The sequence below is a fragment of the Lepisosteus oculatus genome, unplaced genomic scaffold (assembly GCF_040954835.1).
Source record: "Lepisosteus oculatus isolate fLepOcu1 unplaced genomic scaffold, fLepOcu1.hap2 HAP2_SCAFFOLD_74, whole genome shotgun sequence".
Lineage (NCBI taxonomy): Eukaryota > Metazoa > Chordata > Actinopteri > Semionotiformes > Lepisosteidae > Lepisosteus > Lepisosteus oculatus.
The window spans coordinates 859,804-867,500 of record NW_027168298.1 but is presented as its reverse complement, the minus strand read 5'-3'; the positions used below and the strand labels follow the sequence as shown (position 1 = coordinate 867,500).

The 7,697-nt window shown below is 47.9% G+C and overlaps 4 non-coding genes across 4 annotated transcripts in view; 2 read left to right on the top strand and 2 right to left on the bottom strand.

Annotated features, from left to right (window-relative positions):
* LOC138234187 (5S ribosomal RNA) overlaps nucleotides 1-54 on the bottom strand; it is a 119-nt gene extending 65 nt beyond the window's left edge. Inside the window, exon 1 of the ribosomal RNA XR_011187883.1 lies at nucleotides 1-54. This exon is cut by the window's left edge and continues 65 nt beyond it. This is a non-coding gene — a ribosomal RNA (5S ribosomal RNA).
* Nucleotides 55-1,861: 1,807 nt separating this feature from the next.
* Nucleotides 1,862-2,025, top strand: LOC138234194 (U1 spliceosomal RNA). Its single transcript, XR_011187890.1, has one exon. It is a non-coding gene; the product is annotated as a U1 spliceosomal RNA (small nuclear RNA).
* A 637-nt stretch (nucleotides 2,026-2,662) lies between these two features.
* On the bottom strand, nucleotides 2,663-2,781 carry LOC138234098 (5S ribosomal RNA). Its single transcript, XR_011187793.1, has one exon. It is a non-coding gene; the product is annotated as a 5S ribosomal RNA (ribosomal RNA).
* A 1,291-nt stretch (nucleotides 2,782-4,072) lies between these two features.
* On the top strand, nucleotides 4,073-4,214 carry LOC138234119 (U4 spliceosomal RNA). Its single transcript, XR_011187814.1, has one exon. It is a non-coding gene; the product is annotated as a U4 spliceosomal RNA (small nuclear RNA).
* Nucleotides 4,215-7,697: the final 3,483 nt, after the last annotated feature.

Here is a 7,697-nt window from a genome sequence, read left to right as displayed (position 1 = left end):
TAGCTTCCGAGATCAGACGAGATCGGGCGTGTTCAGGGTTGTGTGGCCGTAAGCGAAAGCCCTGGCGCCTGACTCGCTACTTGAAGCTGTGTGTGGCGGGGGTTCCGTGCCCCCCGAGCGGGACTGAAGGATCGTTCGTGTGCAACTCTTTGGAAAGGAGCTGCTTTCCAAATCGCATTGCGTGCCTGGATGTTGGCGAATGCGCTCCCTTGTGTTGACTCGTCCCGCACTGGAGGAGGACAAACAATCTGCACGGAGGAGCACCAGGCAAGTCTTCACCAGACAAAAACCTCCAGTGCACAGCACTCTGGAAACATTTCGGGGCTTTCGCGTGTTTATTTCAGCACGTAAAGCGCACCGGTCCAACACGTCGGCCGGGGGCGCGGCGCCTCCGCCCTCTTGTGGCCTTGCGGCATCAGAGCAAGAGGCTCCTTCTCGCTGCCCTTCCACTGTGTTGCAGGGCCCCGAGAGGGAACCCGGAGCGCGCACTTTGTGGGGGGCGGGGGACCGCGTTCGCGCTCTGCCCCCGGTCTCTTGCGCGAGTACTAAATCTCACGGACAGGGGGGCCTCGTCATTGATTGTTACAGGTGAGACGGGGATTAGGAGGAGACCCCGACTGATGGGTAAAGGGGAGCACTAACACCAGAGGGACACCCCCGGCGTCTCTTTTTGAGAGACGCCCTGGGGTTTCCTAATGGCCAAGGAGGGTCGGGACCTCGGTTTGACGCCTCCCCCGAAGGACGGCGCCTGTTTGTGCAGCAGAGTGTCGCCATCAGGAGGCTGGGGCGTAAGAGAGCCACACAGCCCGCAGGGTGAGCGCTCCCTACTGGTCCCAGTCACACCTCTTGCAGGAGCAGCAGCAACCGGAGCTTTTCCGGGGTGGAATCTCCCATCCGGGTGCCGGCCAGGCTCACACCTGCTGGGCTGCCCCGGGGGTGAGCCCAGTCGAGAGTCGCAGGGCCAGATCTAGTCACCGGGGAGAAACGATACAAGTGAAGGATTGCTCGGCTCTCGGCACTTGAAAAGACCCACAAATGTCTCGTTCCCGCCGGAGCTGAATGTACCCGCATGTGTGGTGTCGTCTTCTTCCCCCGCCCCGCTGTGTTTGCTGTATTGTCTCTGAAGCCGGCCCCCCCGAGACGAGACGGGCTGTTCCTGTGCCCCAATTAACACTTTACAGGTGCCATTCCCCGGCATTGTGGCCATTGTCGGTGCTCACACGCGATAAGATAAGGCGGAGGAGAGCGGGGCATGCCCAGCGGCAGACATTCAAGGAGGGGGCAGTGCGAGGTGAGGTGAGGTGCGACACGCCGGAGCCCCGACGCAGCTAATGCGGAGCACTTGTTGGACTGGCATCGAAAGGACGTGTGCGCACGGAGCGAGCCTTCCCTGCGGCGGAGCGCGGGAACTTTCTCCCCCCCTCCCGCTGCAGGAGTTGTGTGCACTGCAGCGGTGCCGAGAGAAAAGCACAGAAGGCAGCAGGCTCTGGAGAGCAGGTAAGAGACGGAGCCTTGTGGGCAGGCGAGCAGGCCCGTTTTTTGGAAATTGCTGAAAAGGTTTGTTCGGTGTGTGGCAGGCGCACGTCGCGAGCTTGCGTGGCGATCTGACGGTCTGGAGTTATGCAAATGAGGCCGAATTGCATCCCGGGACATGCTGCGAATGCGCAACGGCGACTGCAGATGTGTAGGAAACGGCGCGCTCGTTTTCTCGTTTTGCCCACACTTTTGAGTGTTAGTGTGGCGTGTGAGTGTGTGAAAGAGTGGGCCCAGCAGGAGGCGGTGGCGTGCGGGGCGAGGAGGTGGCCTAGGCTGCGCGATTTGTGCTGTGGGTGCGGGCCGCTTGCAGGGGCCTGTTTAACTTATACTTACCTGGCAGGGGAGAAACCTTGATCAAGAAGGAGGTTCACCCAGGGCGAGGCTCGGCCATTGCACTCCGGCTGTGCTGACCCCTGCGAATTCCCCAAATGTGGGAATCTCGACTGCATAATTTCTGGTAGTGGGGGACTGCGTTCGCGCTCTCCCCTGATGTGCTTGGTCCAAAATCAGATACGGGAGGGTTAGGACACCACGAGCTGCGTGGCTGCGGAAGGATCCCGGTTCGACAGGAGTGGACGCCGCTGCTGGTTCTCGCTGGCTTTTAGTTAGGGGTCCGGAGAAGCATCTCAAGCTAGTTCCACTACTCCTTCCGGACGTTCATTCCCTTTTCAAAGTCAGTCGTTTTGCTGTAGTCTGCGTTCTTTAGGCTGATTATCGAGGTTAGCCTTTATTTGGTCATGGGGGGCCTCGGTACTGTATGCTGAGTCTAAAGACAGTTTCACCCGTTTTCTGATTGCTCGGTTCTGTACCAGTGCAGACATGTCAAACAGTGAATGGCTGTACCTCTATTGTATCCGTGCTCAATGAATGAAATCGGTAACAAATGAATATATGTCTAGTTATACGAAAAACGAGTGGTTTATCGACTCATCTTCATTTGCAGATTTAGAGGCAGCTTCGATATTCGTTTTACAGACGGGTTTTTTTTTTTTGAATATGGGTCACACACATGCCACAGCAACAAAACATCTCTAGAGATGAGGCTATAGATCACCTTTCCATCCTGCAGGTTTTCCTCCCAAAGCCTACGGCACCAACGGCGACCCCTGCTGGCCGGGAGAGCAAGAGCTTACAGCACCTGGTATTCCCAGGCGGTCTCCCATCCAAGTACTAACCAGGCCCGACCCTGCTTAGCTTCCAAGATCAGACGAGATCGGGCGTGTTCAGGGTGGTGTGGCCGTAAGCGAAAGCCCTGGCGCCTGACTCGCTACTTGAAGCTGTGTGTGGCGGGGGCTCCGTGCCCCCCGAGCGGGACTGAAGGATCGTTCGTGTGCAACTCTTTGGAAAGGAGCTGCTTTCCAAATCGCATTGCGTGCCTGGATGTTGGCGAATGCGCTCCCTTGTGTTGGCTCGTCCCGCACTGGAGGAGGACAAAGAATCTGCATGGAGGAGCACCAGGCAAGTCTTCAGTGCACAGCACTCTGGAAACATTTCGGGGCTGTCGCGTGTTTATTTCAGCACGTAAAGCGCACCGGTCCAACACTTCGGCCGGGCGCGCGGCGCCTCCGCCCTCTTGCTGCCCCTGCAGCTGCTTCACTTTTCCCTTTAGTTGCCATCGATTTTTTTGTAGTGCTATACATATACGATTGAGGTATCTTAGAGTTCTCCTTCGAAGACCCAGCACTCTCTTTTCTTTTCCCAGTGTTACTCATATCGGACTTTTTAAACCTAAAAAAAAATCGTTTTTTTTCTTTCAATTATAACTGAAGTTTAAACAACTAGTGTTAAGTCCTTATTTTTCTGTAGTCAAAAAAAGCAAAAATTAACATTCAGGTCATGAAAAACTCAAAAAAACTCCCCAACCACTAAACTTTACCTCCCACCTGAGCGCCATCTTGAACGCCCCTACCACCAGAGAATGCTCACGATTTCGGAAGCTGTCTCCGGGACGTGCTGATTCCACACATCCTGAATAAATCATGATATTGTTAGTTGCTGTAGCTAGACGTTCAAATGAGTTTCATGGCCAGATGGTCTGTTTCCTCCAGCGGTATAATATTGCAGTGAGACAGCACGATGCCTGCAAGACTATGTCACGCTAAACGCCACAGATTGTGTTTGTCCGTTCGTGTCAGTCGTCCCGCAGCCACGGGAAGTGGGACACAAACATGCTGCAATGCTTTCAAGACGTTAGGATTTGTTTGTGCAACATCCAAGAGGAGTACTTGTGGCTTGAATGTGAACTGTACGTGCCCGCCCCCTTTCCTCTGTAGTGCATGAGTTCCTCCCGGCATGCCCTTCGTCATTGTTCTGTCATCTTGTATTTAAAGGGTTGTATTTCTGCTGCTGAAAATAAGCAACGGTTTTCTCACAACGCCCTTTGTTCCCAACGGAGCCCTTGTCTGTCATGAAATTCTTCAAAACCTCAAGCTAGAAGAAGAAGAAGACGACAAATATGAAGCGTTATAGCAACGACATGCCATGACACGATCGATAACGATTTCCATAGGATCCCCGCGGTTGCCTGGCAACCGTTAGCTTTGCGCAGTGGCAGTATCGTAGCCTGTGAGGGTTAGCCGAGGCGTGATTATTGCTAGTTGAAAACTTTTCCCAATACCCCGCTTCCGCCGGTTTGCAATACAATCGGCGAAAGCAATTTTTGACAGTCTCGTCAGAGACTGAGCAAGGTGTTTAAAGACAGATTTGGTCACGGTGATATCATGGTAGAAAGAAACGAACTTGTTACGTGTCAACAGAAACGCTCTTTCAGCTTTATGCAGAGAACAGCGTCTGTCGAGATTACTTTTGTGTCAGCGCGAAACGCCGTGTGCTTGTCAGTATGATTTCATACTGCTCGTAGCGGCGCCTGGCTTTTGTCTGTCAAACGTTAGGTTGCGCTTCTTCATGCTGCATCGTCGGCATGAGTGGAGCATTTTAAACGTCTGTACTTACTGCGCCCCATAAGAAATCGTTTGTCCCCATTCAAAAGAGATTGTGCGATGTCCTGCAGCGTTCGCAAAGCAAACCTTTGACAGTTTGAAAAGAGGAATTTATTCTGCTTCCTGTGCGTGCAGTAGTTACAAAGTTGAACGTCTTTACACGATCTGCTGCAGTTTTCAGTGGGTGGGCTTTGTCAAATGGCTTGGAAAAACGCACTGTGTTTCTGCTCGGGAAACATCATGAGCAGTGTCCTGCATGTTTTCTGTGTATAGCTGTCTTTTAACGCATACAGAATTCATTCGAAATCATTGATTTCTCCAATTAACAAGGGTCTCTTTTTGAACCTGCCAGAAGCATTCTTACAATGTAACAGATTTACTCCGGGGAAGGGCAGCATGACATTGAGAGTAGCTCAAGCTTTCAGCACCTTTATCTGACTGCATGTATGCAGACTCTGCTCAGAATCCCCTGTAAGATTCTCCTTCAATTCCGTTTTGCAGTGCTTTAGCTCTTTCAAAAGGCTTCGCTTTGCTAGTCACAATCCAAGGCTCATGACAGCATTTGAAAACATTCGTAACTGCGTTGGCCGGGAATCGAACCTGGGTTAACTGCTTTGAAGGCAGCTATGCGCAACACTGGCTCGCTCCAGAATAAATCTCGCGTCGAGGGCATATTTTTTTCCATTTTACCGTGAGTCGGGCTCAGCTGCACAGAGGAGAGAGCAGAGCAATGAGGTCACGGGGACAGGGGAGTCACACGCTGGCGGTTTGAATACGCGGAAGATCACTGAGGGATCCACAGTATATGGACCCTCCGTGCGCCATCAGTCCGCACTCCGGACTCTGAATCCTGCCATCCGAGTTAAGATCTCGGCGGAACCTGAGGCGCAGTTCCTTCTTAAAACGTAATCTGGTGAGCATTTCTAGAATCGTACTTGTATAGATGCAGCCTTTAATGTGTTGCTAGGTTAAAATTGATGACTTCTTGTATTTCAGTAGGCAACTGCCCTCTTGATTTCGGATTTAATTTCTTTATTACAGGGGCGCTTTTATGAAGACAGAGTCATGTTCAGGTACTTTGCTTGATGGAGGAAGCTCATTTCGGACTCTGTGATCTGCTCACCTGGAAAGGTCTGCTATACTACTACAAGAGAGAAGTAGAGTCTGGAAGAAGGGACAATTTTATGATGCTTTGGAAGATAATGTTTTTTTTTTCTTATACTGAAAATGAAAGGTAGTTGTTTCTATATGGACTCAGTCTTTGGAATTTGTATATATATATTTCAGTGATCCCTCAGCCATTCCTTCTGTATTGTAATTCAATTTCTCTTTTAAAATTCCTTCCCCACTTCTAGGACCTGCAGTTGCTGAACTCCACAATGGCTTCTATTGGAAAGTCTGTGACTGAGACCAAGTGTTCACTTTTTTATGAAACCATTATTTATTTAGGAGCAATGAGCAATTCTTATATAAATGCAATAAAATCATTATGCTCAAACTATGAGAGAGAAAATTAAGGATAATTTAAGAAATCAGTCTTAGCTTGTTTCTATACACAGATGGTATTATTTATTTTCAAAGGAAACCCGCGAGGATTCCCCTGGTGTGCAAGATGTGCCTGAATACTCTTGATCAGCTTCCTGCTCACTTGAAGAGGGCGTGTATGAAGCACGCCACGGCAGAAAACATCAGGATGGCCTCTCAACAGGCGAGGGAGGACATGATGAATCACCTGAAGAACGGGGTCATCGTGGATTACCACAGAATAGAGATCGTGTCTGGTGAGGCAAACAGGATAGTGGTTGTAAGACTGCTAGAGTCCTTGGGCCTTTTTGTACATGGGAAGCCTGAAGACACATTGGCAAGGTGAGATATTTTTAATCTGTAAGGCTTCTGTAGTTTCTTTTTGAAATCATTGTTACAACATATTATGTAAAAGCATGTTGAAAAGAATCTACCTGCATTCCAGCGGCCCTGAGCAAGAGGCCACAGTCCAGGAGGAAGAGATGCCAGAGGCTGCTCTAGAAACTGAAACAGAAGCGGATAAGGAAGGGGAAGATGTGAGCTCTGAAGAACTCTATCAGCAGTAAGACTTTTTATTTTTCAGATGTATCTATTTTTTACTAAAATTCTAATTTGTCTTATAGGTCTAAAATGTTTAAACCGGTGTTTTATATCCTTACAGGCCCTGAGTAGTTAAAAAGTATCAGCAGGCCGGAAGAGAGTGGCCCAAGCTGGACTCTATAGAAAGCACTCCCTGGATGCTCCTCTCCTGATTGGATTCAAACAGTACCTTACCAAGGATCTGGGAGTGGCAAATTATTCTCAGGAGGTATTTATTTTTTAAAGGCATTTAAAATTAAGCAATGGTATCTTCATTGTAAATGTTTTTATTTCTTAGCTTAAAATTCACCCATGTGAAATGATGTCAGCCATAAACATCATGACTCTATATTTCCTACCTGAATCTATTCTACTTAAATTATTACATTATACACAATTTGAGTTCATTTTAAAAAGTAAAAGGTAATGAAAGGAATGCATTTTCATAAGAAAGATAATACCGATATGCATGTGATAATCTTCCTTATATCATGTAGTGCATCATTTGGACACTTTGTGGGCTTCAAATACAAAGAAAATCATGTTCTATGGTACAAGATAAATACAAAACTTAAGCTTTTATTTTAATTAGATTTGTTTATAAAGCATAAGCAATCATTTATTACATCGCTTCTTGAATTAAATCTTTTGACAAGAGGTAAGACTTCTGTTACATTTAAACCCATGTTTAGCTGTGTTTTTTAGATTTAACTGAACCAATTTCTGTGTGTGCTAATGTCCTTGAATTCTGACAACATCACACTAAATTACATGATATAAAACAGCTAATGTTTCTAGAGATAAAGTTTCTGAGATGCTTCTAATTACTTTTTATTACCAGGGACAGTTTAATTCACCTTGTACAGTACTGTAAGACCAAGATGCTTTTTTTAAAAGTTATTTAACATTTTATAGAACTTTGTCTACTATGGCAACATGATGTGCTTGGTGAAACTTGGAAAAATACTGCTTGGCCACTTATCTTAAGATAAAGATAGGATAAAGGTTTATCTTTTGCACCTACCTGACCCCCAGGGAAGGCCAATGCTTTCTAAGTTGATGGTTCCCTACAGTAGACTGTACTTTAATTTCAAAGGTAATGTATATTGACCCAAATCA